The following is a 19144-nucleotide window of genomic DNA, read 5'->3' on the forward strand; positions in this document are numbered from 1 at the left end:
TCGATAAATCTAACTGCTCCCTCCAGCGCAGCCTAGCATTGCGCCCCATAACACCCGCTCAGTTCCTTGCTACAGCTTCATTAGTAGCTCTGGTCTTCCCACCACGAGCTGTCTCGGGAGGCATGTCGGCGTCCACACCGGTATCCAGTACTGATTAGGCAGATCTCCAACCGCCAGCAACATCTCCACAGCCGCGCTGCCGATGCCGTTGCCTCCACCACTACCTACTCTTCCACCACAGGTATGCAAGGCAGCTAGGCGTGTCTTACCAAAAATGACGTCAATCGGTGCTCTTACTCAATTGTTTTAACCATTTACCATCGTTTTCGCCATTTCACCATTTCCCCGACACTTCGCCGCTCCTCCAGCAGCCTTGCAGCCCTGCTGATGCTGTTACCATTACCCGTGCTTTCACCACCACAGGTGAATACAGCAGGTAAGTGTGCCTTACCAAAAGAGCCTTCAATTAGCGTTCCTGCTAGGTAATTTCACCATTTACATCGTTTTGCGGCATTTTTCATTTGATTTGAGTCTGTGGCTTTTCCCTCCACTAGTTCTCTGCAAACTGTGCCGTGATTCTCGACCCTTTAACCGCAGTAGGAGAGGTAGGGGAAATGCAGCAGGGAGATACTCACTCACACGCCCACCCGGCGGACGCCATCTTTCCCTAGGCAAAGATTTTCGTGTTGTAATATATTTATATTTAATTTAAATATGTGTTTAAAATATTTTGAGTTTATTTGAAATAATTGTTTTATGTAAAAAGTGTTTTTTTAAATCTATTAATTAATATTTAAATATTTTGGGGATGATTTTGGAGTCGATATTGTGTGAGTCAATATTTTTGACATAAGGGTAACAATATTTTTTTTCTGGTATTCTTGTTTTTGATATAGGTAAAAAATTATATTTTTAACTATTATATTTGTGTTCTCGACATTTGTGCTTTCGCTACTTAAGTATAGGAAGTTGATATTTTTGCTAGCAATATTTAATTTCCGATATCTTTATGTTTTGATATTGTATGCAGCAATACTATGTCAGTGATCCGCCTCTGGCAACCTGGCTCCTCAATAAACATTCACACCGAGGACTAACATTTCGAAAAACTGTTTGTTGTTGTCGCTTTATGCGTAATCAGTCAATTACAGGCATTTATAAAGCGCTGTAAATCACCCGTGATGGTCCCGAGCTGCTGGAGAAGTTTGCTGCTGTGTGGGGGAGTGATCATTCGACAATCCAAGTCTTGAATTTTTTCATTAATTACTGGAGCGATGATGCAGTTCTGAGGTGTAGGGGGAGGTTGTTCAGTGCCTTGGCTGCCACATGTAAGAATGAAGTCATCCGCTGTTGGTTCGGTGGATTTGTGGGGTGTCTGCAAGGGAGAGGGAGGCAGATCGAAGGTGTCTGGTCTGTTGATAGAAGGTCAGGCGTTTCTTGATGTTTGCAGGACCTTTGTTGTGCAGGGCTTTGTAGACGTGGGTCAGCATCTTGAACTGGGATCTCTTCTGTATCGGAGCCAGCATAGTTTCTTGAGATGGGGAGTGATGTGAGTCCTTGTGGGGAGCTCAAGGATGAGTCTTGCTGCTGAGTTTTGTATAGTCTGTAGTCTTGTCATGAGGTGTGCAGTTATTCCTATGTAGAGTCTGTTTCTGTGATCTACTCTGCTGGTGATGAGGGCCTGCGTGATGGTTCTTCTGGTGTTGGCTGGAATCCACTTGAAAATCTTACGGAGCATGTGAAGGGTGTGGAAGAAGGCAGATGAGACTGTGTTGACTTGTTTCTTCATGGAAAAGTCGCTATCCAGGATGATGCCGAGGTTCCACGCATGGTCTGTTGGGGCAGTTGGGGAGGTGGACTGAGTTCAGCGGGCCATCATGCGTCGTTCCATTGCAAGGTAATGTTCCCAAAGATGAGGACCTCCGTCTGGTCCGTGTTGAGTTTGAGACAGTTGTCCTTAATCCAGTTTGTGATGTTTATCATGCATCTATGGAAGTTGACTTTGGTGGTGTAGGGATCTTCTGACAGTGAGAGGATGAGCTGGGTGTTGTCGGCGTAGGCGATGATGTTGATTCCGTGTGATCTGACAATGTTGGCCGGTGTGGTCATGTAGGTGTTGAAGAGGGTGAGGCTGAGGAACGATCCTTGGTGACTCTGCAAATTATCTTATTGGGCGCTGAGGTGAACAGTGGGAGATGGATCCTCTGTGTTAATCTGGTGAGGTACAAGGTAATCTGCCTGAGAACATCTACATGGATCCCTATTTGGAGAAGTCTGTTGATCACGATTTGATGGGAGATGGCGTCAAATGCAGCAGACAGATCTAGGAGGATGAGGGCTGCCATTTCTCCTCAATCCAGGAGGGATCTGATGTCATCTGTTGCTGCAAGTAGGGCTATCACAGTGCTGTGGTTAGCTCAAAATCTGGATTGGGAGGGGTCCAGAAGGTTGTAATCTTCTTGGTGTTGTGGGAGATGTTGGTTGATCGCTTTCTCAAGGACTTTAGCTGGGTAGGGCAACAGGGACTTTGGAAAGGTAGTTCTTTAATTTGGATGATGGTTTTTACAGGGGTCTCAGTGTTTCCAGTCCTCAAGAAAGGAGGCCACGGAGATGGAGGTGTTCAGGACCTTCCTGAGCTTGTCACTAATTGTCTTGCTGCCGAGTTCGAAAATGTGGTGGGGGCATGGGTCCGTGAGTACTCCTGAGTGTACGAAGTTCAGGATGGAGATAATGTCTTGCGTGGTGAGGGGGTGCCAGTGGCTGAGCAGGTGTTCTGGGTTTGAGCTCGAGGCTGTGATCTGGTTGAAGCTGTCGGCGGCGGAGGGTTAGTGTTCGAAATTTTCACAGATGGATGAGATTTTGCTGTGGAAAAAGTCAGCAAGGTTGTCGCATAGTTCCTGGGAGGGTGTGATTTTGTTCTCTTGTGCTATGAAATTGGAGAGCTCCTTCCAGATGGTGAAGAGTTCCTTGCTGCGTTTTGTGTCGAATTCAATGTGGTCTGCCAGGGTGTTCTTTTTGGTTTCTCTCAGGAGGCCGTGATATTGGCTGAGAGCACTCCACCTGACCAGTTGCAACTGGATGCTTTCTGGATTGTGCAGCTGCATTGTGGGAAATTGAGTCCTAGCCGCAAACAGGCAATCTGGAGTCTCTGAAACCTTTGACTGTGCCAGTGGACATTTATTTTCCCCAAATCAATGAAGAAACTGCAAGATCTGCAAAGAACAAAACTTTCTGTAAAGTTTTGCAGAAAAGCTCCAGGGGGAGAAATTGAGAGTCAAGGTACTGTCTTCGCCCCATGAATTGGCCTGACCGTGCTGGTTTGTCCAGCTGAAAACTCTAGAGCTCCTCGCTGTTGATGTTGAGGATATAGGGCCTGATTACGATCTTAGCTGATAGGGTTAACTAGGCCCAGGGCCAGTGGTCTGTCCTTGAAACGTATATGGTATTTGGTATAACTCTGATTGGCAAAGATAACCCTCCTGTGAGTCCTTAATATATGGCAGGGCATGTCGGTTTAGAGACCCCAGTGGACTTAATGCACTTAAGTTTGCACTGCTGTGGTTCTGGTATCATTTTAAAGCCAGGCCTACTTTATCGGGTAGATTTTTAAATAAATCTGTGTCCAAATTGGACTTTGGTAATTGAAAGTACTTCCAAAGTCTAAAACTACCTTTTTATAACTCAACAGTCACCCCTAAGGCCTGCCCTACATGCCCCACGGGTAGGACAAATTGTTATAAAAAGCAAAGACAATATAAAAGGTGCTTTTTATGCCGTGGTAGGAAAAAACAGCCACAGTCATTTTTCTCAATTGTAGTGATAACATTAGAAGGCTTTATTATACTTAATAAAGTCTATCTTTGCTTGGAAGCTTGCTAGCAATTTTAATCAAAGTATCAAAATAATGGTCACAATAAATCCAACAACTTGTCATGGTCGGATTTCTTATAACTATTACAGGAAAGTCATTTTAGATCTAACTGTCCTTGTTATGTTTCATATAGGTATCCCAATATAGGCCCCGGTAATATCATACACTGTCACCTACATTATCTCCCTTACACTACACAGTAACAAGCCTTTAGGATTGAACCTTTACCTAGTTCTAGTCCTGGGTGCAGTAGGAGGTTTTTTCCTGAACAACAGAGTCCTATAACTTCATCAATACACTCACAAAGTATGAATAAATATTCATAAGAGTTCTTGGAAACCAGGCAGGGGCTACACCACCTACCCCACCATATCTACGTACAAGTTTCATCCCATACGTCATCCTCAAAACCAACAATGGCTAATACATGAGACAAGCGACAAAGAAACCATAGATACTTCTTGTACAAATACAGCATGCCATGCTAGGGTTGGTAGAGGGAACCAAGACTTCCATGCCGACACACTGACCAGAGATGCTGAGGCTCCTGCATGCAGACACTCCAGCTGAAAGTGGTCTAAACATCCCTCGCGGGGTGTCTAACTCGAGACCAGCACGGGCTCCTACATTCTCACACTTCAGGTAATGGGGTTCGACTAAATCCTAGAGGGATTCTTGGCTTCACACCTATTCATATGCTAGGTACATTTAGGTACATCTAGATAGGCATCGTAGGAGTATGCGCACTTTAATCCTGCATTTTATATTCATGTATTTATTCATGCTTATTGCAAGATGGTAGAACTGTACAATCCTTTCATATTCACTGTACTGCTAATCATATATATCTGCTACTGTCTAACGATGATTGCAGCACATCTATTTTACGCTAGAACTACAACTGTGCAATAAATACTTATTGTAACACACCCAACTGTTTCTTCTTTGTAACTCTCTGAGACCGAACAAGTGAGCACGAGTGACTGAGCGAAAAGTAGTACATTGTTTCCACGATCCTGAGGTATCAGAGTTGTCATGTTCTAAGGTTGCCAGAAACTATTTTCTCCCCAATAAGAGGAGACACTAGTGGAACTGTGAGCTAGCTAATGCAAACAGTCTAACATTTCTCGGTGGGGGTGCTCAGAGTCAGTCTGCCACCAAACCCACAGTTTATGTTATAAGGAAAGCACAGGTCCTGTATGGGTAATATAGGAACTACACAACATCCTAAGTTTACCTAAAACAGCCCTGTAGCAGCTTCTTCTGATTGGTCATCCTTTACATCCTGAGCCAAGTTGCTCCTTGAGTAGGTGTGAAGAGGCATGGTGCTGAAACAATACAGCCATTTGATGGGAGGAGATTTACTCCTTGGAGAAACTAGAGAGAGGAAGGGGGCTGGGGAGATAAGGCAGGAGACAAGATGTCACAGGACCCAGGCCAGCCCCCACTTCCTTTTAAAAAAAAGAAATATCTTTATTAAGACAAAAACAAGCTTCAGAAACAAGCAAATCTCAATATATAAATACAAAGCATGTAAAAGCCATGTCAGGTGCCAGGCAATATATACCACATAATACGGTTACAGTGTAGGCATTGCCGCACACCACCCTCTTGAATACATTCCTAAACCCCCCGGGAAAGCCCATACCTTGCCATTCTTGAGACCCTTCACAGACCCCTGTACAATGTCCACGGCCCCTATATTTTCTCCCATTTGCGGGGCAACTACGGCTTTGATACACCACTTGTTCCGCATTGTGGCACAGTCCATATCATGGAGCCACGCAGTCACCGCCGGTGGCTCCACATGCAATATTCTGTTGGCGACCCCCCCCCCCCAGCCAGGACCAGCCAAATCCTGGCCCACTTCAGCCACGTGATCTCTCCTGTGACACCCAGGATATGCCATCTGGACTGTAACAGGACCTGTGCCCCCACCACCTCCTCCATCACACGGGCGACGCCCTTCCAATACTTCTGAATCCTGGGGCAGGACCAGAGAATATGGAAGAATGAACCCCTCTTGCCACATCCCCTGGCACATACGTCGGACCCCCCACCCTTAATACGGACCTGCGCCATTCTCGAAGCATACGACCTGTGGAAGATGCGCAGTTGAACCAGTCGAAAGCGTGCCCTGATGGCTATTTCCCTGGGACACTGGAGGGCCTCGGCCCAGTCGTTGTCTTCCAATAGACCCACATCAGAAGCCCCCACTTCCTTGATCCCCAGCCAGGTGGGAGCCCCCCTAATTAGATTAGGAGAGGGGCTGGACTGGGATGAGTGTGATTTGTCAGCCACACTTTTGGGTTGGGTTACACAGACACACACACCAAGGAGAGATTTTCTTCATTTCAATATTTGTGAAAACAGTGCATTCTGGATCACAAACATTTGCCAAAGCAGAGGTGATAACTTTACCCCTATTGGTTAGGGTCTCCCTTCCCCGTGCTAGCCCAGAATAGAGGATAGATATGGGAGAGCTGCAGGAGCTCCTCAGAACACTGCCTGGAATAAAAGAAGAAGAAGGACTGCCCTGCTGGACCCCTGGACTGCACCACAGAAGTCTTGCACTCAAAATAACTGCACCTGCTGCACCCTCAAGGCTCCACAAAGAAAGGACTGTGTCTGACTCAAAGGAAAAGGAGTGGAATTCATGATCAGCAACAGGTACAACAGAGCTGGAAAAAGTCACCTGCAAGTTCAAAGAGAAGATCACACCAGCTGACTAGTTGCAACGGTGCAGGTGCATTGTGGAAAACTGAGTCCTATCTCCCATTAGGCAATCGAGAGTCTCTGAACCCTTAGACTGAGCTAGTGGACATGTATTTTACCCAAAGGAACCAAGAGATTGCAAGATCTGCAAGGAAAGAAACTTTCTGCAAAGTTTTGCTGAAAAGCTCCAGGAGGAAACTGGCTTTACTTTGAGAGTCAAACCGCTGTTGTTGACTCGCAAATCGGCCTGACTGTGCTGGTTTGTCCTGGTGAAAGCTCCGGAGCTTCTTGTCGTCCTTGTCGAGGACAAAAACATCCAAAGTCTAACTGAGGCATCGCACTCCATCATCGAATTGAACTTTGGATCCAAGAACCCTGATGAACAGCTGACCAGTCCCGTCGACAAAAGAAAAGATCCAAGAAAAAGACTGAGTCCTAAGGTAAACTTTTTACTGTGACCTAACACTCAGCCTATCCGACCAGTACTCCATCGCAGTTTAGCCCCAAACTTTGACTTTCTCGCAGACCAGTGCGACCAGATTGCCATGAGTGGTGCTTTAAGCTTTTTGGCATTTGAGTTAACTATTTGTAGTTTAATCTTTAAAAAATAATGTCTCCAGTTTTCTACAGTGGATTGTTGTCATTTTTATGTCATTTTAAAGATTAAAATATGCTCTATTTTCTATAAATTGCTGTTGGATTTGTATCGTGTTGTGTCATTTACTTATTTACTGTTTTGGTGATATTAAATGCTTTACACATACCAGTCTCCTAAGTTAAGCCTGACTGCTCTTTTGCCAAGCTACCAAAGGGTTGAGCAAGGATTAATTTATTGAGACTTGACTGGACCTAGTAGTAATTGTGGTATTATTACTAGCTGAAGGTGAATACCCCCACCTACTAATAATCAACTTTCTTACATTTATTCTTGATCACTTTTGAGGAGATCAGACTCTTATGTCTCTGGATACATTTGATTAAATGCGCCTGCACCACACTGCAGTGTTGACCTTCCCAGACAAACCCTCTTACCCAACTGATTCAAAAACCAGAGCAGCTGGGCTGGGACTTTACACTATAAAAGCTGTATATTGAGCTATGTGCACACACAGATTTAAAGAGCCCTGGGGAATTGGAGGTTATATATTGCCTGTGATATAACTCTAGGAAGCTGGAAAAATTGTTGTGGCCAAACTAAACTTTCTTCTGTCTGGCTTGGGAGTGCTCTCCTCTTAGGACTTACTGGAAGAAAGTCTTTCACACCATCAAAGAGATAGTGGAATCCCTTGTGGAATGTACTCCCCTAGTTGCGCTACTGGGATACACAAAACACCTCCCGCAGCCGACCAAGAGACTGACAGGAGTTTTACTTCTTCTAGCCAAACAATGACTAGCCCATTGCTGGATTGAAAGCCCACTGCCCATGCCTAAGAACTGGCTGACAGATACCACCCTTTCTCACGAACAGGCTCAAAATTACGCAGAGCTGCAACCATCTCAGTCATGCCCATGGGATATCTGGGAACCACTTAGGGACTATCTTCAGTCGTGACTTTTCGAAAACTGCTAGTCCTTAAACTGACCCACATACAAAGTACCAGCCGGCATTCCTGCTTTATGTGCATGTGATAACTCTGCTGCATACACTGCCCTAACCCAATGCAACAATGCCCATATTTGTTCTTTTTTCTACTACACTGCCTTTTTCAGGCGTCTGTTATGTGATACTAGGCATGTATTGCAGTATGCCCTTATATGCTTGTTATTTCTGATGTACATAATTAAAGAAAAATAATAGAAGAAAAGTATTTGTGGGATATTAAACTACTACGCGTCCTATTTTTAAATACCATACACACTACCCTTTGTGCAATAGGGCCATCCTTAGGAATAATATTTAAAAGGAAGGTTTAGGCCTGTGATAAGGATTTATTTTGACTGGTCAAATTGGCAGTTTAGAACTGCACAGCCAGGCTACAGTGGTTGGCCTGGAGACATGCTTTACTTTGTCACTGTAGTGATTGGCACAAGGAGTGCTGCAGCCCTCTAGTGACAACTTACAGGCTCTGGGTACACTTTAAATCATATACTAGGGACTTAAAAGTAAGTCAAATAAGCCAATCACGTATATACCAATGTCATCATGTTTAAAGGAGAAGCGCAAGCACTTTACCACTGGTTGGCAGGTGTAAAGTGTACAGAGTTCTCTTGCCAGCAAAAATAGGGTTCAGCAAAAAGGCAAAAAAATTCAGAGTGACCTGTCAGAAAAGGCATATTTCCTACAGTAAAGCCCGTCATTGACTCCCCACAGGCAGGGAGAGCCTTTGCAGTATTTCTTGACAAATGGGGGTAGGACTCCACCCACTTGACGTCCGTGGTGTCCAGTTAATGGACTTCTGGTTGGAGACCACGACCCTTCCTCAATAGTTATGCAGGAATTCAGACAGCGCCTGATGTTTCCAATGGTACCTTTTCTGTGAAAATCAGGATCCAGGAAGCAAAGCCATGTCGCCAAGATCTGTCATGGTTGTCTTTTCACATTCAAGAGAACCATTTCCTGATTGCTTGATTTTTTACATCAGTGCACCGTCTTTGTTCTTCAACTGCCCCCTCCCCTCCAACTTCCCAGTGGGGACACAAAATAGGGAAACGTGCCTGTAACTCTTGCTACGATATGGAGGTCCTATCCTTAACATTATGGGGATAATGTTCCAAATTCCCTCCATGCCCTTCACACTGGAAGGTTCTGATGACACAGTCTGAGACATGCCTTTTCATGCGGCTACAGAGCGAAAGCTGAGGATGTTGCTGAAGGAACAAATCATGTTGAAGTTTCTGTTCACCCTAACTTAGTAAAAGCCACAGAAAGGTGGAACTCGTTGCCTGTCCAGGGCCCACTTTGAGTAGTGAATATTATATAAGTGTTGTTAAGGGGAACATATGCAACACCTTCACTTTGTAGTGGCCAAGCGAAGTCAGTGTCTTGCAGGAATATTGCTTCGGATATCTATAGGGCCATCAGCCATCCCCCACCATCCAGCACTTCACCACACAGTATAGAGGGACTAGCACACGTGTTCAATGGCTCTAGGCTCTCTTACACAATGTAGCCTTCCACCACACAATGTTGGGATACCGAGCGTGTCAGGACTTTAGGAGCGAGTTGGGTCGGCAGCATGAAGATGGAGCGTGAAACGCAGAGAGAAGGCCAGAGAAGACATGGATGCAGAGAGAGGGTAGACTGCATTCCCCATCTTCCCTGGCAAGCTATAAAATGCACTGGACACTGTGAAAAAGCGGGTTGTGCATAACGAGATGAAGGATTAGACACCAAAACACGTCTGTACTCACTTTCAGGTTAGGAAGTCCAGGCCTGAGGCAGCAGAGGCAGTGGGAGGATTTTAACATGAGGACAGTTTTCAGTGATTGCTTGTGGTGTGGCTTTCTGTTCCTATTAGTGTGGCACCGTATTCTTGCTTCCCTTACCCTTGCTATTTCTCCCATTCCTGGGTCTCTAGGATCAGTGGGATTAGGCAGGTTAGATTTCACTTGCTTGTTGTTTGTGCAATGCCTCCACCTGAAGTCTGAATTACCTGCTGAGTCTGTCTGTCCTCAGAGATCCAAGAAGCGGAGGAGTGGCACCTGCTTATCTCTCCCTCTAGTCTCTACCCTTCTGCACCCCCTCATCTTTGGTTGTTGTGTGTGCGTGTGTGTGTGTGTGTGTGCCAACAGAGAGCGAGTCTCAGCTCTGGGATTCTCGAGGGCATTGCAGGCTTCAGATCCAAGCTTGACAGAGTGCCAACAGACTCCCAGCTCTCCCCACTGAAACAGAAATAGGGGTGTTGGTAAAGAGCCCTGTCCCATAGAGCAGGTGATAAATCCTGAGTTTTGGTGGGGAAAACGCCATTTGTATCTCTATCCCAAAATTACCTGGCTCAAGTATTGTAGCCTTCCAATCCGAGCATGAAAGAGTGGCCAAAGAGCTCCCATCTGTGCCGCCACAATCCACACACTGCTGCAGAGTGCCAGGGGTTAAGCCAAGCAACGAATCAATGAATCACGAGCCCTGACAGGGAAATAACTCACCGGTGTCTTTATCACAAGATCAGCTGACTCCAATGCGAGCATGAAAGAGTGGCCAAAGAGCTCCCATCTGTGCCGCCACAATCCACACACTGCTGCAGAGTGCCATGGGTTAAGCCAAGCAATGAATCAATGAATCATGAGCCCTGACAGGGAAATAACTCGCTGGTGTCTCTATCACAAGATCAGCTGACAAGTATTGTAGCCTTCCAATCCAAGCATCGAAGAGTGGCCAAAGAGCTCCCATCTGTGCCCGCCACAATCCACACACTGCTGCAGAGTGCCAGGGGTTAAGCCAAGCAATGAATCAATGAATCATGAGCCTTGACAGGGAAATAACTCACTGGTGTCTCTATCACAAGATCAGCTGACTCAAGTATTGTAGCCTTCCAATCCAAGCATCGAAGAGTGGCCAAAGAGCTCCCATCTATGCCGCCACAATCCACACACTGCTGCAGAGTGCCAGGGGTTAAGCCAAGCAACGAATCAATGAATCACGAGCCCTGACAGGGAAATAACTCACCGGTGTCTCTATCACAAGATCAGCTGACTCAAGTATTGTAGCCTTCCAATCCGAGCATGAAAGAGTGGCCAAAGAGCTCCCATCTGTGCCGCCACAATCCACACACTGCTGCAGAGTGCCAGGGGTTAAGCCAAGCAATGAATCAATGAATCATGAGCCCTGACAGGGAAATAACTCGCTGGTGTCTCTATCACAAGATCAGCTGACAAATATTGTAGCCTTCCAATCCAAGCATCGAAGAGTGGCCAAAGAGCTCCCATCTGTGCCCGCCACAATCCACACACTGCTGCAGAGTGCCAGGGGTTAAGCCAAGCAATGAATCAATGAATCATGAGCCTTGACAGGGAAAGAACTCACTGGTGTCTCTATCACAAGATCAGCTGACTCAAGTATTGTAGCCTTCCAATCCAAGCATGAAAGAGTGGCCAAAGAGCTCCCATCTATGCCGCCACAATCCACACACTGCTGCAGAGTGCCAGGGGTTAAGCCAAGCAATAAATCAATGAATCATGAGCCCTGACAGGGAAGGAACTCACTGGTGTCTCTATCACAAGATCAGCTGACTCAAGTATTGTAGCCTTCCAATCCATGCATCGAAGAGTGGCAAAAGAGCTCCCATCTGTGCCCGTCACAAGCCACACGCTGCTGCAGAGTGCCAGGGGTTAAGCCAAGCAATGAATCAATGAATCATGAGCCTTGACAGGGAAAGAACTCACTGGTGTCTCTATCACAAGATCAGCTGACTCAAGTATTGTAGCCTTCCAATCCAAGCATGAAAGAGTGGCCAAAGAGCTCCCATCTGTGCCCGCCACAATCCACACACTGCTGCAGAGTGCCAGGGGTTAAGCCAAGCAATGAATCAATGAATCATGAGCCCTGATAGGGAAAGAACTCACTGGTGTCTCTATCACAAGATCAGCTGAATCAAGTATTGTAGCCTTCCAATCCGAGCATGAAAGAGTGGCCAAAGAGCTCACATCTATGCCGCCACAATCCATACACTGCTGCAGAGTGCCAGGGGTTAAGCCAAGCAACGAATCAATGAATCACGAGCCCTGACAGGGAAATAACTCACCGGTGTCTCTATCACAAGATCAGCTGACTCAAGTATTGTAGCCTTCCAATCCAAGCATGAAAGAGTGGCCAAAGAGCTCCCATCTGTGCCGCCACAATCCACACACTGCTGCAGAGTGCCAGGGGTTAAGCCAAGCAATGAATCAATGAATCATGAGCCCTGACAGGGAAAGAACTCACTGGTGTCTCTATCACAAGATCAGCTGGCCCAGGTACTTCATCTAATGAATGCTTATGTAACACAATCCTATGCACACGCCGTAATCATCAATGTTTGTGATATCGTTTTATCAACGCATTTATAATTGTATATTAAAAACACATTGATGAATGACAGTTAATCTTCCTTTCAATGATTATAGTCATTAGGTTTTCTTGTATTCTTTATTTTGGTAGGATTGTCCATGCCAACACGACTTTCGTCGTGGGTGAAATCCCACTAGGAAAAAGACCCCACCGTCTGTGTCACATCTAAGGAATGCTGTAGCTTTCAGAATCCAGAAGGATAGAGGGTGCTGTGGGTGGTCATTATAAACGCCTCGGTGCCCCGGTCTCTGGAGAATCCATTGACATGACCTTAAGCAGAGTAGTAGTTAGTTACACATACCCTGTAAGGCTGAGTCAAAATGTCTTTCTTGTCAATTATGTATGACACTCGAGCTTTCTATCCAGCAGGTACACGTGCAAACAAACATATTGCACACTTCAGTATTAAGGTCGTGGAACCTCGAATGTTCTATGCGTACCTGGTCAGGGGTGCAATAAAGAGCTTGAGACAGCGGGTAGACGTGTTTTTATTTTCTTGAATGTTCTAGGCGCCGCATCTATAGTTCAAGGCTAACATTCCAAGCAGCCATGAGTATTCTTGCTTTCACCTTTGTGAAACCGGAATTCGCTATCAAGATTTATGCACATCTATGTGACAGGCAGTGTATCTATGTAACCAGTTAAAACACAATCTCAATATGTAATGAGGTTTCAGATGTATATCAAATTGGATAAGCAAAAACTTGTTTACAAAGCTGAGCAATAATTAATATTTAGTGCTTATATATTTATATCCTGAAGGTGACTTAACAGGATGTCTGTGTACGAATGCTTATTATGGCTTTGGGTTGATGGTTGTGAGGGTGGGTCAAGGTGTGCCACGGTGTGGTTGCAGAATCCCTGAATTGTCAGGCGCCATGTTTCACCACTGAACATGTTTAAATCAGGCTTTGTGAAACAGCAGATGTTTGAGGGCATCAAGGTGAATTACAGGCCCTGAGAGAACCCTGGGTTCCATAGACAGTGTATAGGGGTTAGGGCCAATCCCTAGGGGATCCGTGGGGAGTATAGGAAGTTTAGGGGCTTATTAGGCTTATATCGACTTCTAAAATGTTTACTAAATGCCTACACAATGTTACCTGAGACATGGCCCGGGTAATGTGTAAAAGCACCATCATGGCAACAGACCCCCCTCCACAGCAAGAATGCCCGCAAATGAAACACACCACACAAGATATATTTGGGAAAAAACTGCTTCAGGTTTATTACATACAATGTTATGTAATCTGGTGCGTTAGCTTATGGGCGATCCATAACAGGTAGCCTTCTCGCCACCTGCCCGCCTGATGAGCCTAGCAGCACCCTGGTGAACCCCTTAGTACTGCACCTATTGGTGATCCCCTTCCCGGATCACCTGACCACCCTAGGTCCATTATACTCACGCCCTTCTGGGCGGAGTGTAGCTAGGCAAGCCCCCGGTTTCTCACGCCCACAACCGCCCGAAGGACTACGGAGTGCCGACATAGAATCCGTGAACCTCCCATGAGGCTCCTGTGGTTCGGCTCTGGCACCACCCTGTGCCGCGCAGCGGTACCGTTCTGTACCCATATGCATCCAGATCGCCCTGTAACTCCGCCTGCAACGAAAAAGTACAACATTACAAAGTTCAACTGTGCACCTCACTGCCAACACGCCGGGTAAGCGGCAGGGTGGGTGAGCGTGTTGGAGGCGAGGTGACAGCGGCGCGTCCGGTGTGAGAAAGAGGCAGAGGAGGGGGTGGGGGATACCTGTGTACCGCTCACCCCGCCTCGCACACCGGACGTGATGCGGGACACCCACGACCCAAAGGGGGGACTCCTCCCTAGGCCAAGCTCCCCCCCCCAAGAAGAGGAGGGGGGAGGAGAACGGAAGAGGGGGGGTGGATGCCCGATGCCACTACAGAGCCGCCCTTCTGAGTGCCCCCCTGTGGTGGCCTCGGGCAGCCGCAGAGCACCATCATGGCAACAGACCTCCCCCCACAGCAAGAATGCCTGCAAATGAAACACACCACACAAGAAATATTTGGGAAAAAACTGCTGCAGGTTTATTACATACAATGTTATGTAATCTGGTGGGTTAGCTTACGGGCAATCCAAGGACAGGCAGCCTTCTCGCCACCTGCCCGCCTGATGAGCCTAGCAGCACCGTGGCGAACCACTTAGTACTACACCTATTGGTGATCCCCTTCCCGGATCACCTGACCACGCTAGGTCCATTATACTCACGCCCTTCTGGGCGGAGCGTGACTAGGCAAGCCCCCGGTTGCTCAGGCCCACAACCGCCCGAAGGACTACGGGGCGCCGACATAGAATCCGTGAACCTCCCATGAGGCTCCTGGGGTTCGGCTCTGGCACCACCGTGTGCCGCGCAGCAGTACTGTTCTGTACCCATATGCATCCAGATCGCCCTGTAACTCCGCCACAGCCCCGGAGGCAGACAACCGTCGCCACCGGGGCCCCCCACCAACTGCTCTAGTCTATCACCTGCAACCATTGTGTGCTAGTGCTTCCTCCAAGTCTAGCAGGAACAGGTCCATCCCTACCGGAGTGAGGTGTACCCCGTCAGACTCAAAGTAACCTTTGACCCTTTCCTGAATCATTTCGTGTCTGATAAATCCCAGGCCCCTCTGCTGAGTGAACTTGCGCATGGAGCTGTTCACCCATTTCCTGGACCGCTCCACCACCTCGCCAGACTTAGAACCCTGCCACACCCTCCGCGGCAAAATCTCTGACCACCAGAGCTCGCACTGACCCAGGCGTTTGTTCAGTTCCCCCAGGTCAGTCTTCATGGAATGCAGGAGCAGGGTCCTCCCCAATGCAGTCAAGTCGTTACCCCCCCGGTGGATCACCAAAAAATTGGGCTGGGCATCCAGCGTGGCTAACGAATGCTCCAGTCTGTTCATGAGGCTGCACCATCTCATCCCTGGGAACCCCAACCACTCAAACTTAGTCTGAGAGAAGCGCCGCATCCAGTTCCTGATCCATGCCCAACGGGCCAACCGGGAGATGGCAGAGTGCCCAATGACCCACACACATGACCCTGAAGAAACAAAGGACACAATTCAACTCAAAAGTTTATTATCAAACAGTAAAACATTGCACTACAACCACCAAACCATAAACAAGTGGCACACCACACTGCAAGATACAGTCCTAAACACCAAGCAGGCCCCATCAGGGGTGGATGTATCGCTTATAACACTGAGACTCCCAGAGCCCAACTTTCATGACCTGTGCTGCTTCCAGGCCTGCTGAGAATGCAGTGGTGGCCGCCCCAATCTGGAAGGAGTGGCTAGACTATTTTTTATCATCCTGGAGAAGGCCGGCCTTAGACAGGCAAGCACCCATTACCCTGTCTACCTGGAAGATGGTTAGGGGGACAAGGTCGGCGTGAATCAATAAGTACCCCGGTGCATCCGGACGAAGAGAAACCAGGCAGTATTTGGGTTCTCCTAACGGCAGTAGCACCACCCCTACCCCCTTTCCGTTCTGATCTGTCTTGGACCTTCTGAGGTGGATCGAGAGCTCGTCCAACAACTGGATGTCCGTTATGCCCAGGGCGTCACCTGACCTGTCAGATTTAGACCGAGCCACTAACTCGCTGATCCTGAAAGCACCAAAGAATGCTAAGCAAAAGGAAGCGGCAAAGAGGGACGCCTCATAAGGAGAGCGGGTAACCCCTCCCAGGACGTCTAGCATGGCCTGCAGGATGGGAAAGGTGATGGGGGACCTGTTGTCTGGTACCCGGGGCTCTTCCCTAGCCCACCCCTTTAACGCCGTACTGATGGCAAAGGACTTGGTGGGGTCCTGTCCTCCTCTAAGCTTTGCGTCGTGGCTAACCGCCGCTAGGTGACCACAGACCCAAGAGTGACTCATTCCCTGTCTCTTAGCCCACACCATGAAGCTCTGAACCTTTCCCTCAACGGGTACCCCGGCCAGGCCTAAGACAACAGCCACGTTGTTGAAGCAGGTAAGGCTCGCCAGGCACCGCTTCCTGGTGCCGGGGACCAGGGCCCGTTCCCCCATGGCCCGTTCCCCCATGGCCCTTAGCAGTTTTTCCACTCCAAGATCCTCCAGAGGGTTGCGGGTAATGGGGTCATCTCCACTCTCGCCTGCGGCCAGGACTCTCGAAATCAGAGCCACTGAAAACGAGAGAGTGCGTCAGCCGCAACATTCTTAACCCCCTCGATATGTCGAGCCCTACACTCCAAGTTGCCGCGCAGGCTCCCTCTGGCGAGCTCCCTGAGCAGGCAGAGCACCAGTGGGCTCTTGGCAGTCTGCCCATTGATAGCCTGCACGACTGCCATATTGTCCGACCAGAAAAGGACCTTCCTATTGGACAATATGGCCGGCCACAAATGGAGGGATATGATGATAGGGAATAGTTCCGAAAAGGTGATTTTGGAAGTGATGCCATGCTTGCGCCACGCGTTGGGCCATTCCTGTGCGCACCATTCCTCGCCCAGGATTGCCCCAAAGCCCTCCCTCCCCAAGGCGTCCCTGAACAAGCTGAGCTCGGGACTGTCAACCCAGGGGGCCCTCCAGATAACCGTCCCATTGAAGTGCAACAGGAACTCCCCCCACATGACCAAGTCCTTCTTCAGGCCTGCACTCAACCTGACCAAGTGGTGTTTCCTAGACACTTTACCTGTGGCCCTGGGTAATCTCCTGGCGAACACCCGCCCCACTGGGATGACTCTAGCTGCAAAGTTTAACTTGCCTAAGAGGCTTTGGATGACACCCATGGAAGCCTTGTCTTTCCCCAGCAGTGACTGGATGTCCTGCCGCAAAGCCTGTACCTTCTCCGCAGGGAGCCTAGACACGCCCGTCACAGTGTCAAGCTTGATGCCCAAAAAGGTGAGAACCTGCGCAAGACCCTCCGTCTTACCAGGTGCTAACGGCACCCCTAGGTGTCTGGCCAGGTCCTGGAAACATTGAAGCCCCCTGCTACACTCCTGTGTTCCCTTACCCCCAAGGAGCAAAAACTCACCCCTTCTATGCTGAACCTAGCTGAGAGGGCCCACTGCAGGAATGAGCTGAAGGATTCAAAGTAGGCACACGAGACCGCACACCCCATCGGCATGCACCTGTCGTAGAAAAATTCACCTAGCCACTTGAACCCAAGGAGGTGCTGGCTCTCAGGGTGGACCGGTAGAAGGCGGAAAGCAGACTCAATATCGGCCTTGGCTAACCACGCTCCCCTGCCCGCCCTTCTGACCATGTCTACTGCCATGTCGAGCGAACAGTAGGAGCCGGAGCACGAACCCTCCTCAAGCCAGTGGTTCACTGAATCCCCATCCGGGTAGGACAAGTGCTGGATCAGAATGAATGCCCCCGGCTCCTTCTTCAGGACCACACCCAAGGGAGAGACAACAAAGTTCAGAAGGGGGGGGGGTGCCGGAAGGGCCCCGCCACCCTCCCCAGTGCCGCTTCCTTCTTGATCTTAGCCCCTACTACATCGGATGGTCCCTGGCTGACCTGAGGTTTTCTGCATCCCTTTTGACCAGGGGGCCCAGGTAGGGAATTCTGAAGCCCTCTACGAACCCCTGGACCAGTGACAGTCTGTCATTCGCATTGGGGTACTCCCTGAGTAGTGGTAGCAGGTTGGCGGTGACCACGGGGGACGGGCCCTTGGCCAGGGGCACATCCGGAGAGGGAACTGGGGGGGTGCAAGGAGGCCTGATCTGAGGGGGGGGCGAAGGGGCCCGGCAAGGAGATACTGGACCCTGGGCCTACTTGTCTTGTCTGGCGGGCATAAAGGTGTGTTCGCGCTTGTCGCAGGAGGTGGCCGAGTGGGGGGAACCGCACTTGCTGCAGGTGTGAGAGAATCGACAGGCCTTGCCCCAGGAGCAAGACCCAGCGTTAAAAAGCCTACACGTGCCATTGAAGGCTCTCCTGGGTCCCTGCTTCTGTCCACCAACCCGGCCTCCTCGAAAGGACTGCTTGAACTGCCCCTTCTTGTCCTGCCTCTGGCCCTTGCTCGACTCTCCCTTCTTCATGGTGGAGCTAGGCTTCTCCTCAGCCTCGACCCTGCCCTTGCCCATGTGCTGGACCCAAAGTCGCACCTCTAGCTGGTCCCACCCTAGTTCGGGACAGATGGCCATCTTCTTCCTAAACAATCGTACCTGTACCAGCCCATCCCGCCGTTCGTCTCTGCCTCATTGGTGATGATGCCAGCGTATTGGAACAGCCCCGGTCCCTGATCAGGGTACCGTTCCATGACAACGGCTGCCAGGATGGCAAAGGCCTGTCCCCACCTTTTGATATTTTTCTCAGGCCAAGCTTGGAAGCGAACCTTCTTGTCCTCCTCCTTACCGCTCATTTTCCTTGTATCAACCCCTTCATAGTGTGAAGATGTCAATGAATTCCCTCCTCCAAATCCCCTCTTTGGCCGCCAGGGGCACCTCCCACGCTAATGAGCATCGGCTGGACAGCAGGGGGGCCAGCGTGACTAGCGGCATGGGGGCAGGGAGTGCAGGAAGCGGAGCCGCGGGGCGGAGAGGTGTGCCTGGCGCCGGGGACGCTGGCGGAGGGGTGGCGTAGACAGCAGGGATCGCGGGGGGAGCGCTTGGT

General features: G+C 49.0%; 1 protein-coding gene across 1 annotated transcript in view; it reads left to right on the top strand.

Moving 5' to 3' along the window:
• Positions 1 to 308: 308 nt before the first annotated feature.
• Positions 309 to 19144, top strand: part of ZNF366 (zinc finger protein 366) — a 498300-nt gene continuing 479464 nt past the window's right edge. The window contains exon 1 of the mRNA XM_085632350.1: positions 309 to 436. The gene's annotated coding sequence lies outside the window, so the exon portion shown is untranslated. The remainder of the gene's footprint in view (positions 437 to 19144) is intronic.

Source organism: Triturus cristatus, chromosome 2_1 (assembly GCF_964204655.1).
Source record: "Triturus cristatus chromosome 2_1, aTriCri1.1, whole genome shotgun sequence".
Lineage (NCBI taxonomy): Eukaryota > Metazoa > Chordata > Amphibia > Caudata > Salamandridae > Triturus > Triturus cristatus.